The sequence below is a fragment of the Equus asinus genome, chromosome 3 (assembly GCF_041296235.1).
Source record: "Equus asinus isolate D_3611 breed Donkey chromosome 3, EquAss-T2T_v2, whole genome shotgun sequence".
Classification (NCBI taxonomy): Eukaryota; Metazoa; Chordata; class Mammalia; order Perissodactyla; family Equidae; genus Equus; species Equus asinus.
Genome location: NC_091792.1, coordinates 142,073,976 through 142,098,971, shown reverse-complemented (window position 1 = coordinate 142,098,971; position 24,996 = coordinate 142,073,976). Strand labels below are relative to the sequence as shown.

The 24,996-nt window shown below is 38.7% G+C and overlaps 1 protein-coding gene across 3 annotated transcripts in view; it reads right to left on the bottom strand.

The window, feature by feature from the left end:
• Nucleotides 1-24,996, bottom strand: part of SEPSECS (Sep (O-phosphoserine) tRNA:Sec (selenocysteine) tRNA synthase) — a 99,996-nt gene that overhangs the window by 74,143 nt on the left and 857 nt on the right. The gene's annotated exons all lie outside the window — the stretch shown is intronic.

The window sequence follows — 24,996 nt, the reverse complement described above, 5'->3', positions numbered from 1 at the left end:
AATTTTAAGTGTCCAGTTTAGTAAATTTTTGTAATTTTGTGCAATCATTTAAAAACCACCACAGTCAAGAAATTGGAAACATTTTCTCACCCTAAAGTTTCCTCTTACCCATTTGTATTCAATCATCTTCCCTTACCTTGGCGCTAGGCAACCGTTGATCTGCTTCCTATTATTATAGTTTTGCATATTATAGAATTTCATATAAATGGGCTCATACAGTATGGAATCTTTGTGTTTGACTTCTTTCGCTTAGCATAATATTTTTGAGATGTATCCATGTTGTTGTCTGTGTTAATATTTCCTTCCTTTTTATTGCTGAGTAGTTTTCCATGGTATTGATACACCACACTTTGTTTATCTATCCATGATTAACCATTGAGTTCTTTCCAGTTTAGAGGTATTAGGAATAATATTGTTACAACCATTCATGTGCATGTTTTATTTGGACATATGTTTTCATTTCTTTTGAGTGAATACTCAGAAGTAGAACTTCTGTTTGTATGGTATGGTCGTATGGTAATGAATCTTTAACTTTATAAGATAATGCCACACTGTTTACCAAAGTGAATGTATTCCCACCAGCAATGTATGAGAGTTCCAGTTGCACCACATCCCTGTCAACACTTGATAGTAGCAGTCTTTTTCACTTTATCCATTCTAGTGTATAGTTGTATCTCATTGTGATTTTAATTGACATTTCTCTGACATTTAATAAAGTTGGGCATCTTTTCATGTGCTTAGGAAAATTTTTAATCAAAGTATTTATCAAATGAATTGCCAAAATGCAGTTGTTGGAAAGCATGATTTGCAAATAGGGAGACTTGAAATTTATCCTTTCATAAGCACAGAAGCTACTGGACAAATTGAACAATAAGCCCTCAAATAGTATACAATATTAATTTTGGACTTCTGTAATTGCATTTTGGAATATCTCAACTTGTGGGATGAATCATTTGCTGAAGCACCTATTTTTAATTGGATAAATTTATGTTCTGTACTGGAATGAAATGAAATGTAGGAGGCCTGGAATTATGCAGAATCATAAATAGAGACAACTTATTTGATGAGGTTTTTCTTATGAAATATTTGTTGAAGAAAAGTACTCTGAATGAAGGCAAAAAAAGGCGCATCTGTGAAAATATTTGAGTGGAAATATTTACACATTTCAACATGCAAAAACTTAAAAGTGTGAGTATCCTAGTATTAGTCTGCTAGGGCTGCCATAACAAAATACCACAGACTGGATGGCTTAAACAACAGACGTTTATTTTCTCACAGTTCCGGAAGCTAGAAGTTTAAGATCAAGGTGTCAATAGATTTAGTTTCTTCTGAGGCCTCTCTGCTTCTGACTGTGTTTTCCCATAGTCTTTTCTCTGTGCTTGCACATCCCTGGTGTCTCTCCGTGTGTCTAATTTCCTCTTCTTATGAGGACACAAGTCAGATTGGATTAGGGCCCATGCTACTGGCCTCATCGTAACTTAATCAGCTCTTTAAAGATCCTATCTCCAAATACAGCCACATTCCGAGGTGCAAGGGTAGGACTTCAACATACGAATTTTGGGGGGATATAATTCAGCCCATAACACTCCTCCTCCATTTAGCACACTAGTTTCTGACATCCCGTTTGCATCCACATAACAAGGAGGAAACACGACCGCTGATACTTAGTGAGAGGTATAAAGTGGACCAGAAAGTAAACACCCTCTGCCCAAAAACTCTGCAATCACCTTTGTGCTGTGTGGTTTTCCATGTGTCATCAATGACCTGCCAGCCTCCAGCGTCCACATGTGTAGACCAAAAATATCTATATGACCTTCTCACGTTGGCATATTTTTTTAAAAAAATCAACCCTAACCCTAACCCAATCTAATGTAAACTGTAAATTGTTGTCCTACCTGTACTGGTGCTATCTGGCTCAGCATCAGCCCTCTTCTTACCCCTCGTCCTCCAGAGTGGACACTTTTTCCTGGAACTATTGAGGAAGCACTGTGGTTTTTTTCTGCTGGGTTTGAAGACAAAATGTGTCAACTGTCCCGTCACCACTAGAAATCAGCGTGTCTGAGAATGGAACCACTATAGAGGAAAGCAGGCAAGACACAAGACATGCACACCAATGCTTTTTGATGATATTTGAGCTCCTGGATCCAGCCATGCCTGAGGTCAGTATGACCTCGACTTTTCAGTTATAGGAGCCAATTAATTCGGTTTTTATGGCTAAGAACTTAAGCTGAATTTCTGATAGTGAAATCAAAGAGTCTTAATATACCCATATATTCTTCCCTTTTTTGAAGAAGAAGAAGATTAGCCCTGAGCTAACATCTGCCACCAATCCTCCTCTTTCTGCTGAGGAAGACTGGCCCTGAGCTCACATCCATGCCCATCTTCCTCCACTTTATATGTGGGACGCCTACCACAGCATGGTTTGCCAATGGTACCATGTCCGCCCCGGGATCTGAACCTGTGAACCCGGGGCCACCAAAGCAGAACGTGCTCACTTAACTGCTGTACCACTGGGCTGGCCCCTATTCTTCCCCCTTTTAAAGTTCCAATGCCAAAGAAGCAATCATATGCCCCACACAGGAAGGGAGAAGGATTTTTGTATTTAAAAAATGACAATAAGCCTGAGGAAGGCAAAGGAAGCTCATGGGGTATTACACCAATTTCCTAGACTCCAACTTCTAAAATTATCACCCCTTCTACCCATACTCAGAGCCTGAAATTTTTAGAAAAACATGAATAGCAACAGAAGGAGGAATTGGCCACCAGGATACATGGAGAGACACCAGCATACTGAGTATGTTATCTTTCCACTAAAAAGATTTAGTACTAGAAAGCCGCAGTGAAGTCTCATATCCCTAAAATTCATTACAGCCATAAAAAGCACCACCATATTTTCATGAGCTATTAAAACAAACAGTTAAAAATAAAGCCCATTTGGTATCCAATATCCTTCACATGATCATATTTTTTCACGTATTTGTGAAGCAACGGAATTTGGTTAACTGCAGTACATCTCCTTGTGACTGATTCCGATTTCCACATTCTCTATTACATCCTAAAATAATAAGCTACAATTTCTCTGGCCATATAATTTATAGCTTACATAGACATATTACAATAGGAAATTCATTCTCTTTGTTTCTCCTCTTAGCCTTTCTCAAGTGGTCTTTCATTTTAACTATTTATTTATTTATTTTTTAGTTTCAAGAGTACGACATGAAGATTCAATATTTGTGTATATTGCAAAATGATCACCACAATAAGTCTAGTTAACATCTGTTTATATAGTTACAAAAAAGTTTTTCTTGTGATGAGATCTTTTAAGATTTATTCTCTTAACAACTTTCATATATGCAACAGTATTATTAACTATAGTCTCTATGCTGTACCTTACACTCCCATGACTTACTTATTTTATAACTGGAAGTTCGTATCTTTTGAGACCCTTCACCCATTTCACCCACCCTCCCCTACTCCCTACCTCTGGCAGCCACCAATCTGTTCTCTGTGTCTATGAGCTTGGTGTGTGTGTGTGTTTTTTTTAAATTCTACATATAAGGGAGATCATATGGTATTTGTCTTTCTCTGTCTGACTTATTTCACTTAGCGTAATACCCTCAAGGTCCATCTACATTGTTACAAATGGCAAGATTTCATTCTTATTTATGGCTGAATAATATTCCAGGTGTATATACATATGTATATATATACATATGTATACATGAATTAATTGATAAAATGGGTGTATATGCATATTGATGGACACTTAGGTGTTTCCAAATCTTGGACATGTAAATAATGAAATAATGCTGCAGTGAACATGGGGGTACATTATCTTTTAGAGTTAATGTTTTCATTTTCTTCGGATAAATACTCAGAAGTAGAATTGCTGGATCATATGGTAGTTCTATTTCTAATTTTTTGAGGAACCTCCATACTGTTTTCCATAGTGGCTGCACCAATTTACATTCCCACCAACAGTGCACAAGGGTTCCCTTTTCTCCACATCCTCACCCAACACTTGTTATCTCTTGTCTTTTTGATAACAGCCATTCTAACAGGTGTGAGGTAATATCACAGTGCAGTTTTGATTTGCATTTCCCTGATGATTAGCGATGCTGAGCATCTTTTAATGTATCTGTTGGCCATCTGTATGTCTTCTTTGGAAAAATGTCTATTCAAATCCTCCGCTCATTTTTCAATTGAATTGCTTATTTTTTTGCTAAGTTGTATGAGTTCTTTATATATTTTAGACATTAATCCCTTAACAGATATATGATTTGCAAATATTTTCTCCCATCCAGTAGGTTTCCTTTTCATTTTGTTGGTGGTTTCCTTTGCTGTGCAGAAGCCTTTTAGTTTGATGTAGTTCTATTTGTTTATTTTTGCTTTCATTGCCTTTGCTTTTGGTGTCAAATCCAAAAAATTATTGCCAAGACTAATGTCAAGGAACTTACTAGCTATGTTTTCTTCTAGGAGTTTTATGGTTTCAGGTCTTACATTCAAGTCTTTAATTCCCTTTGACTTTTAACAATTCTTGATGAAATCTCCACAAACATTGAGTGGCATGGGCATAAGAATGGTATAAAGGGAGGGTATTTGGCATCTATTATGTGCTCATCACATCATATGTTATTTTATTTCATTTAATGCTCATCCTAACCTTTAAAGCAGGTGTCATTGCCCCCATTTTTCTTATGGGAAACTCTCAAATAGGGAAGTCATTTACCCAAGTCTAAATAACTATAAAATAACTATGGCAGATACTGGTTACTCATCTGTAACTATTTTCCTTCTTCTTCTTTGCTAGTTGAACATGCTTCTCATTAAATAAGTTGAAAATGCTGAATACACATTATCTTACACATTTTTGCTGCTAGATCATAAGCATATGACCCAACCTAGTCAGTGGGGCCTGAGGGAAAGTCTGCTGGGGATTTGGGGGAAAGTTTTCTCCCAATCAAAAAATAATATAAAATGCACACTAAGAAGGACTCTCTTTCTCTCTACTTTTTGTTTTTGGCTGAGTCTTGTAATGATGTGATACCTAGAGTTGCAGCAGCCTTCTTGAGACTATGAAGGTATAAACTTGAAGATGAAATTGAATGCAGTAAAACACTCTAGAGATGGTAAAAAGGAAAAGTAGCCTTTAATGACATCTTTTAACTTCTACTTTTAACCTGGAACCTCTCTAACTCAGGACTTAGAACAGTGCCTAGTACGTACTAGCACTTAACAAACATCTATTGAATGAATAAGTGAATGATTTTAACTTTTCAAAACCTGTCCTCATAGAAGATAAAAGAAATATTTACCAGGGGCCAGCCCGGTGGCGCAGAGGTTAAGTTCGTGTGTTCCACTTCTTGATGGCCTGGAGTTTGCTGGTTCAGATCCCGGGTGTGGACATGGCACCGCTTGGTACGCCATGCTGTGGTAGGCGTCCCACATATAAAGTAGAGGAAGATGGGCATGGATGTTAGCTCAGGGCCAGGCTTCCTCGACAAAAAAAGAGGACTAGCAGTAGTTAGCTCAGGGCTAATCTTCCTCAAAAAAAAAAATTTGAATTAAAAAAAATAAATATTTACAAAGCTAAACCTTTATGTACCATATAACCCAGCAATTTCACTCCTAGGTATATATAGAAAAGAAATGAGTGTTATGTGTCCACCATGGACATGGATTAAAATGTTCATAATAGCTCCAAACTGGAAATGACTCAAATGTCCATCAACAGGAGAATGGACAAATAAGTGTTGGAATATTCATACATTGGAACACTATACAACAATATAAAAGAATGAACGATTGATACTCACAATAGCATGGATGAATCTCACAGACATAACATTGAGAAAAAGCCACCATACACACAAGAGTATATGCTACTTGATTCCATTAAGTAAAGCTCAAGAACAGGAAAAACTAATCTGTGGTGAGAGAAGTCAGTGGTTACCTCTGGGAGGGGGATGGTTACTGAGGGAAGGGGCATGAGAGACTCTCCTGGAGTGATGGAAGTGTTTTTATATCTTGATCTGAATTGTGGTTACATGGGTTTATATATATGTGAAAAATCATCAAGCCGTACACTTAAAATGTTTGCAACTTACTGTGTATGTTACACCTCAATTTTTTAAGGCCAAAAAACGTTTTGTTTTTCTTTTAAAGGAGGTATGGGAAATGTTTTTTACTCAGTATTTGTTCAAGGAAGGTCCTACCTTAAGTGTCCTACAAAATAACCTTCATAATAACACCATTAAGTAGGCATTGCTATCTCTATACCACAAATACAGATATGAGACTCAGAGAGATTAAGTTACTTTCCAAGGTCACACAGCTAATCAGTGTCAAAGCTGTGATTTGAATATAAGTTTATCTGATCCCAAAGCCCATGATTCTTTCTCTGTCTTACTATGAAACAGGTAGGCACCTGCATAGCCAGCTTCCCAGGCTCATGGAAAGAATCATCACTGTAACCCAGGAATACTCTCCCCGAGTGTGGATTTTTTCTATAGAAATTGCCTGAGTAGAACAGAGAAGACTTTGTGTACAAAGAGAGTCATTGCAGAATTTATAGTAATGAAAAACTGGAAACAACCTAATTATTCAACAGCATATAATTAAGCAAATTGTATTACATATATTCAATAGAATATTATGCAGCCATTAAAAATTATGCTCAAGAAAGCTTATGGTATAATGTTCAATGGGGTAAAATGGAATAGAAATTGCATTTACCTTAAGAATACAATGATGAAAATTGAAAAGTTTTAAACTTATGCCTATAGAAAGAAAAAGCCTGAAACTGTTTGCATGTAAAGAACATTAACAATGTTTGCCTCTGAGGACTATGATTTCTCAAGGTGGTCATAGGAGTTGGGGTAGGTAGGAAGTTAGGAGAGGACAAGGACTTTCATTTTTTGCTTTGTAAACTCTGTATTTGGGTTTTTTAAAATAATGAATACTCATAAGTTTATGATAAAATTTTAATTCATTAAAAACAACTGGAAGGAAATTTGTAAAATATTAACAATGGTTGTCTTCAGATAATGGGATTTGAGAGATTTTTTCATGTCTTCTTTCACTTTTCTATACTATACTATTCTTTCATTTTTCTATACTTCTTTCACTTTTCTATACTATTCTAAGATTCCTATGATGAGCATATGTTTATATCTGAACAAAATAAACTTATTTCAATGAAATGAGGCATTTGAAAGCACTCTGTAATCTGTGAAGCAATTTAATTATAAAAGTGGTTTTATTACTACTGTAAAACATTAAATGCTGGCAATGCTATTTATAAGGGCAGAGGGCAGATCCTCTGTCTAATGGCCCAACCACTTAAGTTTTGCCACAGCTGCCACCTTCCGGAAGGTGGAAGGGAGTCTGGGCAAACCGCCACCCGCCCACCTAGAACAATTGTAATCCTTAAGAGGTTTTTTTGGCAAAACCACAGGTGTTAGATTAGAAAAGCATTTCTTGGGGCTATGCTTCTCAGCCCAGGCTGCACATTAGAATCACCTGGGGAAATTGTTTTAAATGCCCACCCCCAAATATTAGAATTTAATTCCTTGGGGTGAGGCCCTGGCAAGCATGGGTATTTTAAGATGGTTCCCAGTTAATGCTAATAAGCAGAGTGGAGACTGATGCCTTCCAGTGGTGCCGTGGATAAATTCTCTACACCAAGAGCAGGGAAGAGTTCTAAAATTCCTCCAGGAATATTTCTCTCTAACCAGAAAACTGGGAAAACATTGGTTTCTTCAAACCAACCTGAGTTGTGTTTTTTTTTAAGAATTTTAACAGCCACTTCTATATTTACAGTTTAGGAAGGGCACTCGTGGAGATAATCTCTTTTGATGATCTCATTAAATTATGACAATGTTATGTAAATTGCTAACAGATGTAATCGCCTAGGCAATTCTGGGAGGTAAAGGGGCAGAAAGCGTTATTTACATTTTGCCCAGGAGGGAGTCGAGAGGGAAGAGTTTAGAAGTTTCCCACGATTGAATAACCACAGACTTGAACCCAAGTACTCCTTCCAACTGCAACATGCTGGTTTTGAGAAATGGCTTAGATCTTTGAGTTGACAGTGATATTACACTAGAACAAAAGATTCAAAAACGCCTTGCTTGCCTCTTTTCCAGTTGCATCTCCAGAACCTAGAAAGCAAAGTGAATGTATTTTGTGAACGTATTGTGCATAGAATTGAGCTACCCAATAGCACTGCCAACAGCAGGGACTGGACACATGAGTAAGTGGATATTGAATGAAAGAATGAATGACTGTATACTCCAAGATAACGTTACCCCCATAACATTACCCCCTAGTCCTTTTGGACTTTTATAACAAAATACCTTAGACTGAGTGGCGTATAAACAACAAGCATTTTTTTCTCACAGTTTTAGAAGCTGGGAAGTCCAAGATCAAGGCACTGGCAGATTTGGTGTCTGGTGAAGGCTCATTTCCTGGTTCTTAGATTGCTGTCTTCTCACTATGTGCTCACATGATGGAAGGGGAGAGGGAGCTCTGTGAGATCTCTTTTATAAGGGCACTAATCCCATTTGTGAGGGTTCCACCCTCATGACCTAATCATCTCCCAAATGCCCCACCTCCTAATACCATCACATTGATGGTCAGGATTTAATATGTGGATTTATACAAACATTCAGTCTATAGCACCATTTTACAGAGGAGGTAACTGAGACTCCAAGAGGGAAGGTAACATGCCTGAGGTAACAGAACTTGTAAGACACAGAACTGGAAGGAAAGAGAAGTCAGGACGGCTAACCTTGTACTCTTGCCCACCATACTAAACTACCAGCTGGTTGTAGTTTTTAAAGACCAAGCCCTAAGGACAACAGCCTTAGAGATAATTTATGTGGCAACTCTTCTCTAGATATTATACACGAATATTATAATGGGGGAATATTGAATAGGAGTTGGCAGCAGTGATTTGCTATTATAGTGTTTTATTGAAAGCAATTCATTTTACTTAAGATTTACTTCCAAAATCCTTAGTCTGACTAATGACAACCTTCTGAAATGATTTTTTAAAAAATGATTTTGCTCCCTGAAAAATTCACTTGATATAGTATGCGACAGATCACCATAGTCATATATTTAGATCCACAATTACTAGATACAAATAAAAGAGAGCTGGAGAGAAGATATCATACATGCTTTTAATCAGAAAAGAAAAAGACCTCTCTAATCAGTGTCTTGCAAAACCATTAACAAAAGTCCTAAACTGAAGCCCAAGTAATTGAAAAATGAAAATAATCCATCTACTCATGACAGGGAGATTGCGGTCTTAGAAAAAAGTTGAATGCACATATGGATGAAAAGAATTGACACTGCCATTTGGTAATTGGCTAAATAACAGTCAGAAACAAATGGAAGAAATAACTAAGTTGAAAGCAAAAGTCAGAATTTTCCCTGTCATTGTCAAGAGGCCACAACATATTCATCCAGAATTTTGATACTTAAATCCTTAGTTATGTGGAATAGAACTGACAATGGTAAAGGTATTACAATTCATCCATCCATTGACTATCTATCCATCCATCCATCCAACTACCAATCCACTTATCTATCCATTCACTAGGTTTAACCACATGAAATTGTCATTATTTGATTATTTTTAACGTACAGAAAAGGCAACTTCATGTAGTTCAATATAAAATACTCAATTAATACTTTTTGGACATACTACCATGTTCAATGCACTATGCAAGATTTGGGGAGTAAGGATTGAATAAGAAATACTCTCCATCTCTGCAAATCCCCAGTGGGAGACCATACACCAACTACTATTTATAAAGAGTGTTATGAATGTACACACTGCTATCGAATTATATTGATATATATACACAGAAAGAACATACAACAAATTGTTAGTAGGGACATGATTGGAGGGACTAAAATTATTTTTTCTTTTGCCTATTTCTATTTTAAAAATTTTTAACCAATGAACATGCATTATTCTTATAATTAAAGGTTTTTTGAAAATGTACCATGAAAGGTGCAGAATTGATGGCTACTAATAGATATATATAAGGTAAAGGGTTTAAAAGATAAGGTAGATGAAGCAACCTAAGTAAAATAATAAGTGAGAGATTGAAAATACAAGCAGACAATGGCCAGATTATATATAAAAATAGAACTCTGACCCACAACCTGCAGCAACCAACCCAGGAAACCAACCCATTATCTATAATAACCAGTATAGGAAGCCAATCTTCTATCCATAAGTCAGACCACTATCTCTGTCAACCAGGAAGCTAAACAATAACCTCTGTAGCAATTGGCTTAAAACATCTAAGAATTAATTAATAACTGAGCTTCCCTTATTTTTGTCTCCACTTCTAACTTACGACCAACTAGAGACAGCCCAATATGCACCCCTAACCAATCACATAGGATGCCCTGCTTCTAGATACCTCACCTCCAGCTTCTCCAGCGCAACAGCCTCCAATCAGGGCACACCTAAGGTCTTCCCTTTTCTCCACTATAAAGCTTTCTCAGCCCTCTGCCTGCCTTTCACTCTCTGCCAAAACACAAGTGATGGTGGCTGACTCTTTTGCTGTAGCAAGCTCTAAATAAAGACACCTTGCCTATTCTCATTTGGTTGGTCTTCATTTATTTCCAGAGAAGTGAAAGAGAAATGAACTCCGGGATGAGCTTAGCATGCAGAATGCAAATGACAAAGGCATATACATTTATGAGAAATGAGCATTATAGCAACTCTCCTACCCCACCGACCACAGGGACTAGCTGGGTACACCCTTTGAAGGCTGAATCAGAATCAAGAAGCCCTATGAGGCAGATTTAATCACTAGAATATCAACTCTGTGAGGCAAGGGAGCATGCCTGTCTGTTCAGCCCCTCTCCATGTGCCCAGCTGAATGATTGAAATAAACACATGGATGCATCCAGGGCATAAGCATCACATGGTAACTGCAAGAAGACAACTCAAATAACTAGATCATATCAAAATCTATCTTGCTTCCCTGAAGTTCCTGAACCAAGCCACAGTCAGATAAAACCTATGGTCCAACACACCAAATGTGGCCCAAATACTAGCCACATGGGAGCCAAAGATTGAGGTCATCACTCCCTAGTAATTTGTCCTGTGATGCTCACTGCTTAGTTGGATACAGCTGCATTTCTAAATTTCATCTTTCTCTCGTGCTCACTGGATAGTAAACATGAATTGCTATTAATAATAATTTTCCACTGCACGTCCAGAACAATCCACCCAGAGAAAATTGGAACTTCTTCTTTGCTGAGGTCCAGTCCCATCAATTTGATGCTCATTTTATAGAAAGGCCATCGAGCAAAATTAATGTACCCAAACAAATAGAGTTTGTCCTTGTAACTGATTCAGAGTATGACAGGAAACAAAAGGGCTGCCTTAATGGCCTCCTCTGGGAAATTTATTTTCAGAACATTGAGTTATTTTCTTCTACTCTACCAGATTAGATTAAAATCTTTATATAAAAAAAGGAAGGAAGAAAAATAAAACTTAGTTGTCTGTTTTCATAGAAATCACTTTGAGATCTAGCTTCATTTAAATTCACTTGTTATTGTCCAAGTCAAATAATGTTATAATCTTGAGGTTGTTTTACTTTTTTCCGTTTTCCATTTTTCCCCCATTTTCTTCACACACACCCGCCCCCCCCCAGCATGTTTTACTCCCAGCCTCTTAACTGGAAAAGGAAAATCCAGAGTCACCATACGCCAGAAATGAAGGACCCTGTACATCTTTAAAATACTACTCTAGCTTGCCATGAGGTAACACTTTGGACTATTATCCAAAATCTCTTGTAATCTTTTTTGTGCTGTATTGGACAGGTTGGTGAGGGTACCTGCCTCATTTTCAGGCACCAGAAAATGCCTCCCCCACAGCCTCTAGGATGTTCTATTCCGGGTAATCTGCCTGCCTCTTGACCTCCTCCATCATAGCCGACTGGACCTAAAAGCAGCCAGTTTAGGGCTAACCTGTGAAGTGGCCAGGTATGAAAAGCTCTAGCCAAACAGGAAAGATCGTAGCAAAAGAAGCCAACCAGAATGCCTCGGTGAGAAATTAGATTTAGAAAATATAAAGAGAGAATCAATTGTGTGGCTGCAAGAGAAGCTGAAAACTTGCAAAGAAAAGTCATGAATGAACCCATATTACTCGTAAGCAGCAGCCAGGAGATCAGGAAGGCCTGAACAGATGGGAAGTCGTTTTTAGGTAGTAGCAGGAAGAGAGCAGAAGAGATGGGCAGCGCTGAGTGAGCAGGATGACTGGGAACTGGTGACCCCTTGCTGCTGAACGGCAAGGAGAGAACCTAGTTCCTGGTCAGGTTTCCCTCAGGCTTGTCTGGATGGCAGTTCCTGGCACGTGAGCTTCCTATCATCTTGCGTATACTCAAAAAAACATAAAACCCTATCGCAGGAACCTGAGTCTGCCTCTCTTTTTTAATACAAAAGAGCTGAACACACACACTCTAAAAACTAAACCTCACCACACCCGGTGGATCTTAACCTTCCCGCACAAAGAGGAGTGACAATGTGGAGAGAAGCCTGAAGTTACAGGCAGGAGCCAGTGAGTTCTAATCCAGCTCTGCTCCTAATTTGTAGGGTAATCATTAGTAATGGGCTTATCCTCTCTAAGCCTTTTGCTTCAACCATAGAATGGAATTGGACCAGGTGCATTCACTGGTAACTATTGAGTAAGCCTAATATGTGGCAAGTTCTGTGCTGGCCAATAAGGCACAACAGTGAACTAAGCCCGGTTTTTGCTCTTTAGGCTTAAGTTCTGGTTGGTAAACAGGTATGCAGGTTATGACAAAATTATATGATGTTAGCACTGTGTTAGAGATAGAGAATTCATTTGGAGCCAATGAGGAGGGGCACCTAATCCAGCTGGAGAAGGAGGCCCTTACAGAAGTCTTCCTGGGGAGTTTGAGACCTGGATGAGGGGTGGGCATGTCTGGCTAGACAGGGCAGGTCCATGTAACGATTAGTTTTATGTGTCAACTTGCTTAGGCTATAGTGCCCATTTATTTAATTAAACAGTAATCTAGGTGTTGCTGTGAAGGTATTTTGGAGATGTGGTTAACATCAATAATCAGTTAGCTTTAAATAAAGGAGATTACTCTCAATAATGTGAGTGGGTCTCATCCCATCAGTTGAAAGGCCATAAGAGCAAAAACTCAGGTTTCCCAGAGAAGAAATTCAAGACCACAACATCAACTCTTGCCTGAGTTTCCAGCCTGCTGACTTGCCCTACAAATTTTGATGTTGCCAGCCCCCACAATCGCATGAGCCAGTTCCTCGACATAAATCTTTTATATCCTATTGGTTCTGTTTCTTTAGAGAACACTGACTGACACAGTCCACAGGCAAGCACATGCACAAGGTCTTAGTGGGAGAGGACGTCAGAAGGACAAGTTACAGTTAGTGAGGAGGGCAGTGTCCATAGCTTACGCAGCTTTGTAAACCCAAAAACAGTTTTTGGATTATATTCTAAGTATCATGGGAAGTCACTGACGCTTTAAGCAGAAGAGGAACATAATTGCAAACACAAGTTGGGAAGATCATTCTGGCTGCTCTACAGAACGAGATTTAGGGTAGAAGTCCTGGCTGACATCCTTGGTTGCTTGTCTGATATATTTTCCTCCCTTACTTCTTGCAGGCAGAATTATAACTTGGTCTCATGTACATCTTTCTAAGGTGACTCAAGAAAATGAGATCATATTCCCAACTCTAATGATAAATTCTGATTCATCCAAGTCAATACAATGGCCCCCATCTCCTTGTCACTGATTAGTTCCACAGTAGGCATGTGAACCAGTTGTGGCCAATGAGCTTTGAGGGGAGGTCAGCATCTTCACTTGTGGGAATGAACTAGGAGATAGTCCCTTTCTATTTCTGGATGTGGCCATGTCTGGGTATGGAGCTGCTGACAATAGCTGCAGTCATCGTTCACCATTGAGGGTGATAGCCTAAGAGTAAAGACAACAAACTAAGCATGGATGAGCTAAAAGATGGAAAGAATCTGGGTCTCTGGTGACAATGATGAGCCCAAGCCAACCAGCTCCCAAACTTGCCTTCTTGCTGGCCTTCCTACTATGCAAGATAATGTCTCTTTTTGTTGTTGTTGAGGAAGACTAGCCCTGAGCTAACATCTGCCACGAATCCTCCTCTTTTTGCTGAGTAAGACTGGCCCTGAGCTAACATCCATGCCCATCTTCCTCTACTTTATATGTTGGACGCCTACCAAAGCATGGCTTGGTGAGCGGTGCCATGTCCGCACCCGGGATCTGAACCGGCGAACCCCGGGCCGCCGAAGCAGAACATGCAAACTTAACCACTGTACCACTGGACAGGCCCCAATAAATTTCTTTTAAACCAATTTGAGTTGGGATTTCTCGTTTTGCTGCCCATGACATCCTAACTATTTTCGGAACTAGAGTGGAAGTGAGAGTCTAGTTAGGAGACTGTTGGAGTGGTCAAGACAGAGATGATGATGGTTTGGACTAGGGAGGTAGTGGTAAAGAGAAAAAGAAGTTGATGGTTCAAGAGATATTTCAGCAACAGCTATCATTCACTAGCCTCCTTGCATCCAAGCCTAGCACTGTGGTGGTACCCAGTTTCCCCAGCTCCCCATTTTCCTGCTGACGAGCTCATAGCCCTCTCTTTGTTTTCATTGCTTTTTTACTAGTAACTACGGACAAACAGACAGGCAACCATAAAAATAAGAATCCTGGGGAGGGGCCAGCCCTGTGGCCAAGTGGTTAAGTTCACATGCTCTGCTTTGGCCGCCCAGGGTTTCTCCAGTTCTGATCCTGGGCGCAGACATGGCACCGCTCATCAAGCCATGTTGAGGTGGCATCCCACATGCCACAACTAGAAGGACCTACAATTAAATATACAATTATGTACCAGGGGGCTTTGGGGGCAAAAAGGTAAAATGAAATCTTTAAAAATAAAAAAATAAACTAAATAAAAAAGAATCCTGGGGAAATTACAAAGTTTGCAAAACTTGTTAAACTAGTTCCTGCACTTCAGTTCGTGGATTTATCTGGTGTCTGCACTTAAACTGGCACTTGGGTATTTTAATTTTTTATCTGTTAAAATGAAAATCAAACAAAATTTGAATTGTATACTTCTACACAGTTATAAAATATTTTAAATGTTTAAAAAATAATATAAATTGCACAAACTGATGCATTTTAATTAGGTACATGTATTTTTAACCACCACCACAGCCTTGCATCCCATGAACCCATCCCCGTCCCTACCCCTATCCAAAACCAGCATTTTGGACAGAAAATCTGGCAGCTGTTTTCTTAACTCCCTTCTAAGATGGTCCCTGAGGAACTAGGTTTTGGTCCTTTATGTTCATTCTGGAGCATGGGGCTGACCAACCCTCTCCCTCTTTTCTTGCTGAGATATATCCTTCCCTTCGGAGGTTTCTCTTCTCATTGGACAGTTGTGATCATTGCTGAAGGGGTCGTCATGGTCCTTGGCTGACATCTGGGAACTTGGATTTGGGGAGGGTTCCCACCATTCCTGATGAGAGTGACTCATGCAAACTGTTTGTGCAAACAATATGGTTTATGCCGGACACTTGCTTTGCTTCTGGGGATCTGGAACTTTGGTAGACGCTAGGCAGAGGGTGCCTCCATGACCAGCCCCAATAAATACCCTAGGCACAGTGTCTCTAATGAGCTTCTGTGGTAGGCAACATTTCACACATGTTTTCATAACTTGTAGTTTGGGGAGGTAAGAGTGTCCTCTGTGACTCCGCTGGGAGAGGGCTTTGGGAAGTGGGCACCTGGCTTCCTCCAGACTTTGTCTCATGTGCCTTTTCCCTTTGCTGATCCCTTTGCTGATGCTCCTTTGTGTCCTTTCACTATAACAAGTCATTGATGTGAATGTGACTATGTGCTGAGCCCTGTGAGTCATCCGAGTGAATCGTCAAACCTGGGGGTGCTCTTGAGGGCCTCCAACACAGGTTGTCTTAGTGATATTTGGGGAGTAAATATCAATACTACCAAAGAGAAGTTGGGGGATAATGGCTTTCACTACAAAATTTATTTACAGAATTCCTTTAAATATAATTTTACTCATTCGTTCATTAATTTATGAAACTTTTGTCAAGCACATACTATGTTCTAGTCACTCTCCTAGGAATTGGAGGGAGTGAGAGAGAAATACAGAGAAGAGAACATCAGATCCCTCCTTGCAAGGGTCTCACACAATTTCATGCTATCTTCGATTAGGGAAATAATTAACCTTCAGTGGGAGAGGGCGCCATCAGAGGTCAGAGCAAGGATGTGGGGAGAATACAAGACAGTCATGACAATCTCTGCTGAGGAAACTGGGGACAGTGTTCCAAAAGAATTGACATTAAACTAGGATTGAGAGGCCAGGTAGATGTTGGTCATCTATCTATTGTCATATTGTGGTGGCTGTGTACTGCTGTGATGCTGAAAGCTCTGCCACTGAGATTTCATGTACCAGCAGGGTCATCCCTGGTGGACAGGTTTCACTGGAGCTTTTCAGATTAAGACAGACTAAGAAGAAGGACCTGGCTACCCACTTCCAGAAAATTTGGCCCTGAAAACCCTATGAGTAGCAGCAAAGCATTGCCTGATACAGCACCAGAAAGTGAGAGGATGGTGCAAAAAGACCAGGCAGGGTTCTGCTCTGCTGTCCACAGGGGCACTGGGAGTTGGAATCGACTCTTTGGCACTAACAAAAAGATGTTGGTCAAATGGAGAACAGGGTGAACATATCCTGACAGCAAGAATAAAGACAAAGAGGCATGAAATAACTGGTTCTAGAAATAGGGTAAAGTTCAGAATGGCTGCAGCTGGGGCGACGTGAAACCTAAGCTTATGTTAAAGGTTAGAGTTCAGTCTGGGAGGAATTACATGCCATAGTAAATTTCTAGGTTTGTTTTGTTTTTGTTTTTTGGTGAGCAGTGGGATAACATTAGAAGTTGGTGACAACGATCAGAATTGGATTTAGAAAGAACCTTCCAGAGCCAGCCCTGATGGCCTAGTGGTTAAAGTTTGGTGCTCTCACCACTTCAGAGGCCTGGGATTGGTTCCCAGTCCTGGAACCACAACCCATGTCCGTCAGTTGCCATGCTGTGGTGGCGGCTCACATGGAAGAACTAGAAGGACTTACAACTAGAATATACAACTATGTACTGGGGCTTTGGAGAGGGAAAAATAGAGGGAGGTTGGCAACAGATGTTAGCTCAGGGCGAATCTTTCCCAGCAAAAACGAAAAGAAAAAAAGAACCTTCCACTTGTTTCCTAAGTGAAGAGAGGCTGCATAATAGAATGGCTAAGAGGATGGAACAAGACCACCTGTGTTTCAGTATTAACCCTGCCACTTATATCTGGGTAATCTGGGACAAATCACTTAACCTTTATATGCCTTAGTTTCTCTGTGTTTACAGAGGGGATAATAAGAACCCCTGCCTCAGTGGGCTGTGGTGAGGTGTATTGCTGCTAATAAACCCAAAGCACATGGAACGGCATCTGGCTCTCAATAAACTGTAGCCTTCATTATTACCACATTAAAGCAACATTTGTTTCACAGGCATTTTATTTATACATAAGCTTTTGGGAACAGATTCTGCTTAAAGCAAGATCCAGTATCAGTATAAGATAAATTTGGAGAATGACAGAAAACTGGGAATTAAGTTTTTCCTAATTATATCTGTATTCAAATCACAACATATACATGTAAATATCAAAGTGGAGCAGAATACAAAGACTGGAGGGCTTATCCCGAGGCTCTCTGTGTTTCCTCAAGGCAATAATAGATTCCCCATGAAGCAAAAGTCCACTGCAGCTAGCTAAACAAAGCCAGTACAGATTATCAACCCAGTGGCTATTATCAGATTTACTCAAAGGCTAGTGTTCTTTCTGTTTTCTGTGATTACTGATTGCACATCAGTTGAATCATACCCTTTAAAGTCAACCACATCTAATTAAGACTTTCACTGAAGTAGTTCTTGTTTCTTTCTTTTCCATTGCTATAAAAACCTGGTAATGCACTAAAATCATTTTTAATGTAATTTTTTGGTAAAAAGCAATAAAAATTAAAATAGCACAAAAATGTATATGGAAGTAGAAGCTCCAGAATTTCCATATAGAAGGGATTTAGAGCTAACCATGTATTTGGAACATTCTTTTCCCAGAGAGCCTAATAGCTATCATTATCACCCTCAACTCTGTCAATTCTCTTTTTCTTCTCTCTCTCTCTCTTTTTTTTTTTGCTGAGGAAGATCGTCCTGAGCTAACATCTGTGCCAGTCTTCCTCTATTTTGTATGTGGGTCACTGCCACAGCACGGCTGCTGATGAGTGGCGTAGGTCCTCGCCTAGGAACTGAACCTGGGCCATCAAAGTGGAAAGCACCAAACTTAACCACTAGGGCATGGGGCCAGCCCCATGTCAATTCTCTCTTTGAGTGTTTGACTATTGTATTATTTCTTGTTAATATTATTATGAATTATTTCTTGTGGCTGTTGGCATTCCTTGGCTTCCTTAGCTTGTGGCCACATCACTCCAATCTGTGCCTCACCTTCACTTCTGCCTCCATGTGTGTCTTCCCCTCTTCTATCTGTCTCAAACCTCCCTCTGCCTTTCTTTTATAAGGACACTTGTCATTGAATTTAGGGCCAAGCAAGATAATCTGGGATGATCTCATCCCAACATCCTTAACTTAATTCTATCTGCAAAGACCCTTTTTCCAAACAAGACAATATTCTCAGGTTCCAGGGATTTGACACGAACATATCTTTTTGGGGAACCACCATTCAACCCACTACAAGCACCTTACATGAAATTTGCACCACCATCATTCTGTACTCCTCACCCTGCATTATTCTTTTTCATAGCATTTTTCATCATTTTACATTCTAATATTCTATTGGCTACTTGTTATTGTTTGTCTCCCCCATGAGAATGGAAGCTTCATGAGAACAGAGATGTATGCATTCCTCTCTCCCCAGCACTAGCATAGCACCTGGCACAATTTATCTGCTGAGTGAACGAATGAGGGAGCTAGGAAATTTTCTCGAGTCTGAGTTTGCTTAGCAAGCATGGTTTTCTACTTAGATTGTATGTTCATTTGGGGTGCTTTGGAGGGAGGAGGGTTGCTGATGGAGCCCAACCAGTACCAAGAAGCCACTCCATGGTCCTGCCACTTGTATAGAGAGAAAAGCAGATCTCATGCCCACCCTAATCTCCAATCTCCCATTCCCTCTCCAGGGACAACCACTGTTATCACTTTTCTGTGTACATTTCCAAAACATTTAGTACATGTATATGCATATAAGATTAAGATTAATCTTCAACAGTGTTATATGGTTGTATGTTGAGTTCATTTAGTAGAAGAATCAAACATTTGTTTAAAATGTCTCTTTAAGCAAAAGTTCTTGTCCTTTTTGGAGGTCTATGGACTCACTGAATTTCCAGTTAAATCCAAACTCTACTCTGACCCACAAAACCCAGCCTTATAAATCCCTTAAGTCTCTAATCTCATTTTGTGTCATTCTCCATCCTGTGGGTTCTAGCCAGAGAGCGGAGGGGTGGTCAGGACCTTCAGCAAAAGGGCTGAAACTCTTGGTGTGAGATTGGTGTTGAAAGGCAACACAGTGAGACCCTGGACCACCTTTTGAACCCAGAGTCTTGCTTCCCCCTCTTACCACCACCACTCCTCCACTATGCTCCCCAGAGATCTCAGGTGCCTGATGCAACCAAGCACTCTTCATGGCCTTTGCTCAAGCTGTCCCCTCTGCCAGGATTGCTCTTTCCGCTATTCTTTTCATAAACAGCTCTTTCTCATCCCTCAAATCTCCACCTACATGTCACCTGCCCCATGAGGCCTTCCCTGACCATGTATTTGCCCAACAAAAAGCAACAGCTGGTTTGCTGAGAGAAATGATCAGGAATTTCAGGTGGGATTTTACTCCAGGCAAGTCTGTTCCCTACTCCTGTATCCTCTATCTATCCTCCTTTCCTGATCTTGGCCCCTCTCACTTGCTTTCATAACAGCCTGTACTTCCTCCACATAGGACTTAGCATACTGTGCTGTAACTGCCCGTTTGTTTGTCCATAAGTTCCATCTCATCATAATCTCAATTTGGGCAAGAACCTTGAGACCTTTCCTGAGTTCTGTGAGTCGTTCTAGCAAATTATAGAAGCTGAGCGGATCATGGGGACCTCCCAAATTTGTAGCCAGTTTGTCATACATGCAGATGATGGTCTGGGGACTCCCAAACTGTGGCTGGCATTTGAAGTGAGGGCAATCTTATGGAGGACTGACCCCTTAACTTGTGGGATCTGTGCTAACTCTGGGTGGTTAATGCCAGAATTGAATTTTAGTATACTAGATGGTGTAGGAACACCTATCCTGAATCTTTCAATGACTCTTGCTCCAGGATGTAAAAAACCTGAGGCTTCCAACAAAGACTGAATTTGAAGTACAGGTGTTGGCAAAACCTCCTTTGACAAAGGCCCCATAAAGCAGCAGCAGTGTTGCCTGTCTTTTCCTATTAAAGGAGCATTATTTTAAAGATGATGGTGACATTGGACATGGTGCATTTAGGCCTGTGTTAGGATGTTCTGAATACATAGACATTTTTGAGTGAGGTTGTGGGAGTGATGACAAGTTTCATTTAAAGATCTTGCCTCTTCTCAACCTTGACTACTATCAAAGAATGCACTCCTGGGAACAAAGTAAAAAAAGTATCTGTGAGAAATACTGAAGGCAGCAGAGCCTTAGAATTCAAAACTGAGATGTTGACACAGGGATATATTTTAACATATTTATGTGAATTGAAAAAAGTCTGCTTTGGCTGATTGACTTGATAATGAAAGCTGGCTTTGCCAATTAACTTTTAAGTTAGATGTTTTATATACATTGAATGAGCTAAGTCTTCAGTTCCAACGTTTTGACAGAAATAAACTTAAAGCTCATGATAAAAGTATTTTAACAAATAATATTGTATTGGTAAAAGCCTTATAGAAATGTTAATATTTCTATTTTCTCAACTCTGAGTTAAAAAAAAATGTGCCTTGAAATGAGTTACAGTACAATTATTAATAATTTGATGAGTCTTTTAAAAGTCTTTTTGGTATGTTTCCCAGAAATTGAGAAAGTGAGTAACTCAAACAAAGGAGAAACTAAATGAGGTGCCTGATGATAGATTATAAAAAATAATTTTCGGTGATAGATACTATGTGATTTTTAGCATATATCTTAGAAGGAGATCAAACATTTGAGTGATATTGCTATTACAAAATGTTTTCCATATTCATCTATTTATTTGAACAGATTTTCTCAGTTTGTCTATAAAAACTAAAACTACAAAAAGAACTGATGCTGAATCCTGTCTTACCTAGCAATAAATAATATTCCTCTACTAATATGTGAACTACTGACAAAAATATAGCACCATTCATCTCACTAAAAGATACATTTCCCTTAAAGTATATCACAGGAGGTTATATCCAACTAATCTCTTTATGGATAAAAAAGTTATAAACTTTAGACAAAATATAGAAACAATTATTTGAAACACTAGAAAGTAACCAAAAGCAGGCAGGCAGTAATTGAAGGAGTGTCCACTCTTCAAAGAACTGAAATATAATAAATGTAATTTATGCTCAAACATCTTTTCATCTGAGGGTGCTACTCAGTCTGCACTGTGAAAGGCAGCTGGAAGTCAATCAGAAAGCCACTGTCTTAATGGCTTAAGCAGTTAGAGGTTGGAGTCTGGGACTTCCAGAGCTGCTGGAAACTGAGGAGGGAAATCCTGAAAGAGAGGGAGTAATAGAGGAAGAGAGCTCCAAAATCTATACATATACTCTGTCCAAACTCTTGGTTGACTCCTGAACTCTGCATGCATGGAGTAGATTCCAAGGAGCCCAGCAAAAATCAACAGCAGGATTGCTGAATGAAAGGATCAGAAATTTCAGGTGGAATTTAACTCTGGTCAAATTAACTACCTACTAGAACTCATTAGAGGAAGATAACAGAATCTGGAGGCTTTATAATATATCGTCCACAATATCTAGTAGTCAATAAAAAATGAATAGGCGAAATGAAAAGGAACAGAAAAGTTTGGCTCATAGTCCAGAGAAAAAGAAGTCAATAGAAACTGACCCCAAGATGACTCAGATATAAGAATTAGCAAAGACTTTTAAACAGTCTTTATTCATATATTCAAGGACTTAAAAAATAGTCATAATAAACTAACAGATGGAAAGTCTCAGCAGAGGTACAGAAACTCTAAAAAGAGAACAAAATGGAAATTTTAGGACTGAAAAGTACAGAATTTGAAATAAAAACTTCACTGGGTGGGCTTAACAGCTAATTGGAAATGGCTGAAGGGTTGGAAGATTTAAAAACAGATTAAGAGAAATTATCCAATCTGAAAAACAGAGATAAAAACTATTGAAAAAAAAATGAACATATCCCTACTGACCTTTAGGACAACATCAAAGAGTCTAACATACAAGTAATAGGAATCCCAGAAAGAAATGAAAGAGAGAATGGGACAGAAAAAAGTATTTAAAAAATAGTGACTGAGATTTCCCCAAATTTGGTAGACTACATAAATTTACAGATTCAAGAAGCCCAGCGAAACTCAAGCTGGATATATATAAAGTAATTCATACCAAGAACATCATGGTCAAACTACTGAAAACCAAAGAAAAAGAGAAACATTTTCTTCCTTTTAGAGATTGGCACCTGAGCTAACGTCCGTTGCCAATCTTCTTTTTTTCCCTTCTTCTTCTTCTCCCCAAAGCCTCCCAGTACATAGTTGTATATTCTAGTTGTAGGTCCTTCTGGTTATGCTATGTGGGATGCCACCTCAGCATGGCTTGACGAGTGGTGCTAGGTCTATGCCCAGGATCCGAACAGGTGAACCCTGGGCTGCTGAAGTGGAGCATGTGAACTTCACCTCTTGGCCACAGGGCTGGCCCCAAGAGGAAATCTTAAAGGCAGCTTAGAGAAAATGACATGGTACAAATTGGGTGAGTGGGTGGAGAGATATGATTTAGAAACAATGAAGGTTAGAAGACAATAGGATTACATCTTTAGAGTTGAAGTTGGAGAGGAGAAGCGGGGGTGGGTAACATCAGTCCAGAATTCTATATCCAAAGGAAATATCCTTTGAAAGTGATGGTGAAATAAAGATAATTTCAGATAAATGAGAGCTTAGAATTTATCACCAGCATATCTGTATTACAACAAATGCTTTAAAAAATATCTTCAGGGGAAAGGGAAATGATACTAAATGGAAACTCAGATCTACAGGGAGAAATGAAAAGCACTGGAAATGGTAAATATGTGGGTAAATATAAAAACCTATACATTGTTTTCTAAACTTATTGAAAAAAACATGTAATTGTTTAAGGTAAAATTTATTCACTGCATTTAAGCATATGTGGATCTAATGTATATGACAACAATAACATATAGGATGGAGGATAAAGTACACTTTTGTAAGATTCCTACATTTCACTTCTGGTAGTACAATATGAAGTCTGAGTACATTGAGATAATTTAAGGATACATGCAGTGAATGCCAGAGTAAGCACTAAAAACTTAATGTAAAGAGTTTTAGCAGAAGGTCAGTAGAGGAATTAAGATGAAATATGAAGAAATATTGATTGACTGAAAAGAAAGCATGAAAGAAAGGAAGAGGAACAAAAAACAGATGAAACAGAATACAAATTGCAAAACTATAATAGATCTAAATCCAAGTACATTAATATTACATTAAACGTAAATAGACTAAAAACTCCAATTAAAAGGCAGAAATTATCAGACTAGATTTAAAAAAATCAAGAACCAACTATAAGCTATCTACAAGAGATACATACATATTAAATATAAAGACACAAATATATTGAAAGGAGAAGGATGGAAAAAGATTTACCAGGCAAACTGTAAGCCTAAGAAAGGTGGTGTGGTTATATTAACATCAGACAATATAGACTTCAAGCAGGAGTATTAAGAGAGGTAAGAAGGGACAGTTCATAAAAGAAAAGAAAGGAAAGAAAGAAAAAGAAAAGAAAGGATAAAATCATCAGGAAGACATAAAAATCCTGTGTCTGCACCTAATAACACAACTTCTCAAATACGTAAAGCAAAAACTCACCAAACTAAAAGAAGAAATAGACAAATGCACAATCATAGTTAGATTGTAGTAACCTACTCTCAGTGTATGATAGAACTAAATTTAAAAATCTATAAGGATATAAGTGATCTGAACAACTCTATCAATAGTTAACTAAATTGATATTTATAGAAAAAATCGATAGTTATAGAACTACTCATCTGCAGAATACACATTCTTTTTAAAGCACACATGGAATGTTCACCAAGGTAAATGATATACTGCTATGAAGTAAGTCTCAATAAATGTTAAAAGGTTGAAATCTTAGTGTATCTTCTCTGACTACAACAGAATTAAATTAGAAACCAATAATAATACCTGGAAAAGCCCCTAAATATTTGGAAATTAAACTACACACTTCAAAGAAATGAGTCAAAGAGGAAATTATAAGGGAAACAAACTATTTTGAACTGAATGAAAGTGAAAGCACAGCATATCAAAACTTGTGGAAGACAGACAAAACAGTGCTTAGAGGGAAAAGCATAGCTTTAAAAGTTTATATTAAAAAAATAGAAAGGTCCAGAATCAATAAGGTAATCTTCTACTCTAAGCAACTAGAAAAAGAGGAAATCAAATCCAAGTTAAGTAGAAAGAAGGAAATAATAAAGAGCAAAAGCCAATTAACTAGAAAACAGAGAATCAATGGGACCAAAAAAATTTTTTTTAATCTTTTTTGAAAAGATTAAAAAATTTGATAAACTTCTAGCTAGGTTAGTCAGAAAAAAAGAGAAAATACAAACTACCACTATCAAGAATGTCTGGGAGCTGGCTCCCTGGCGGAGTGGTTAAG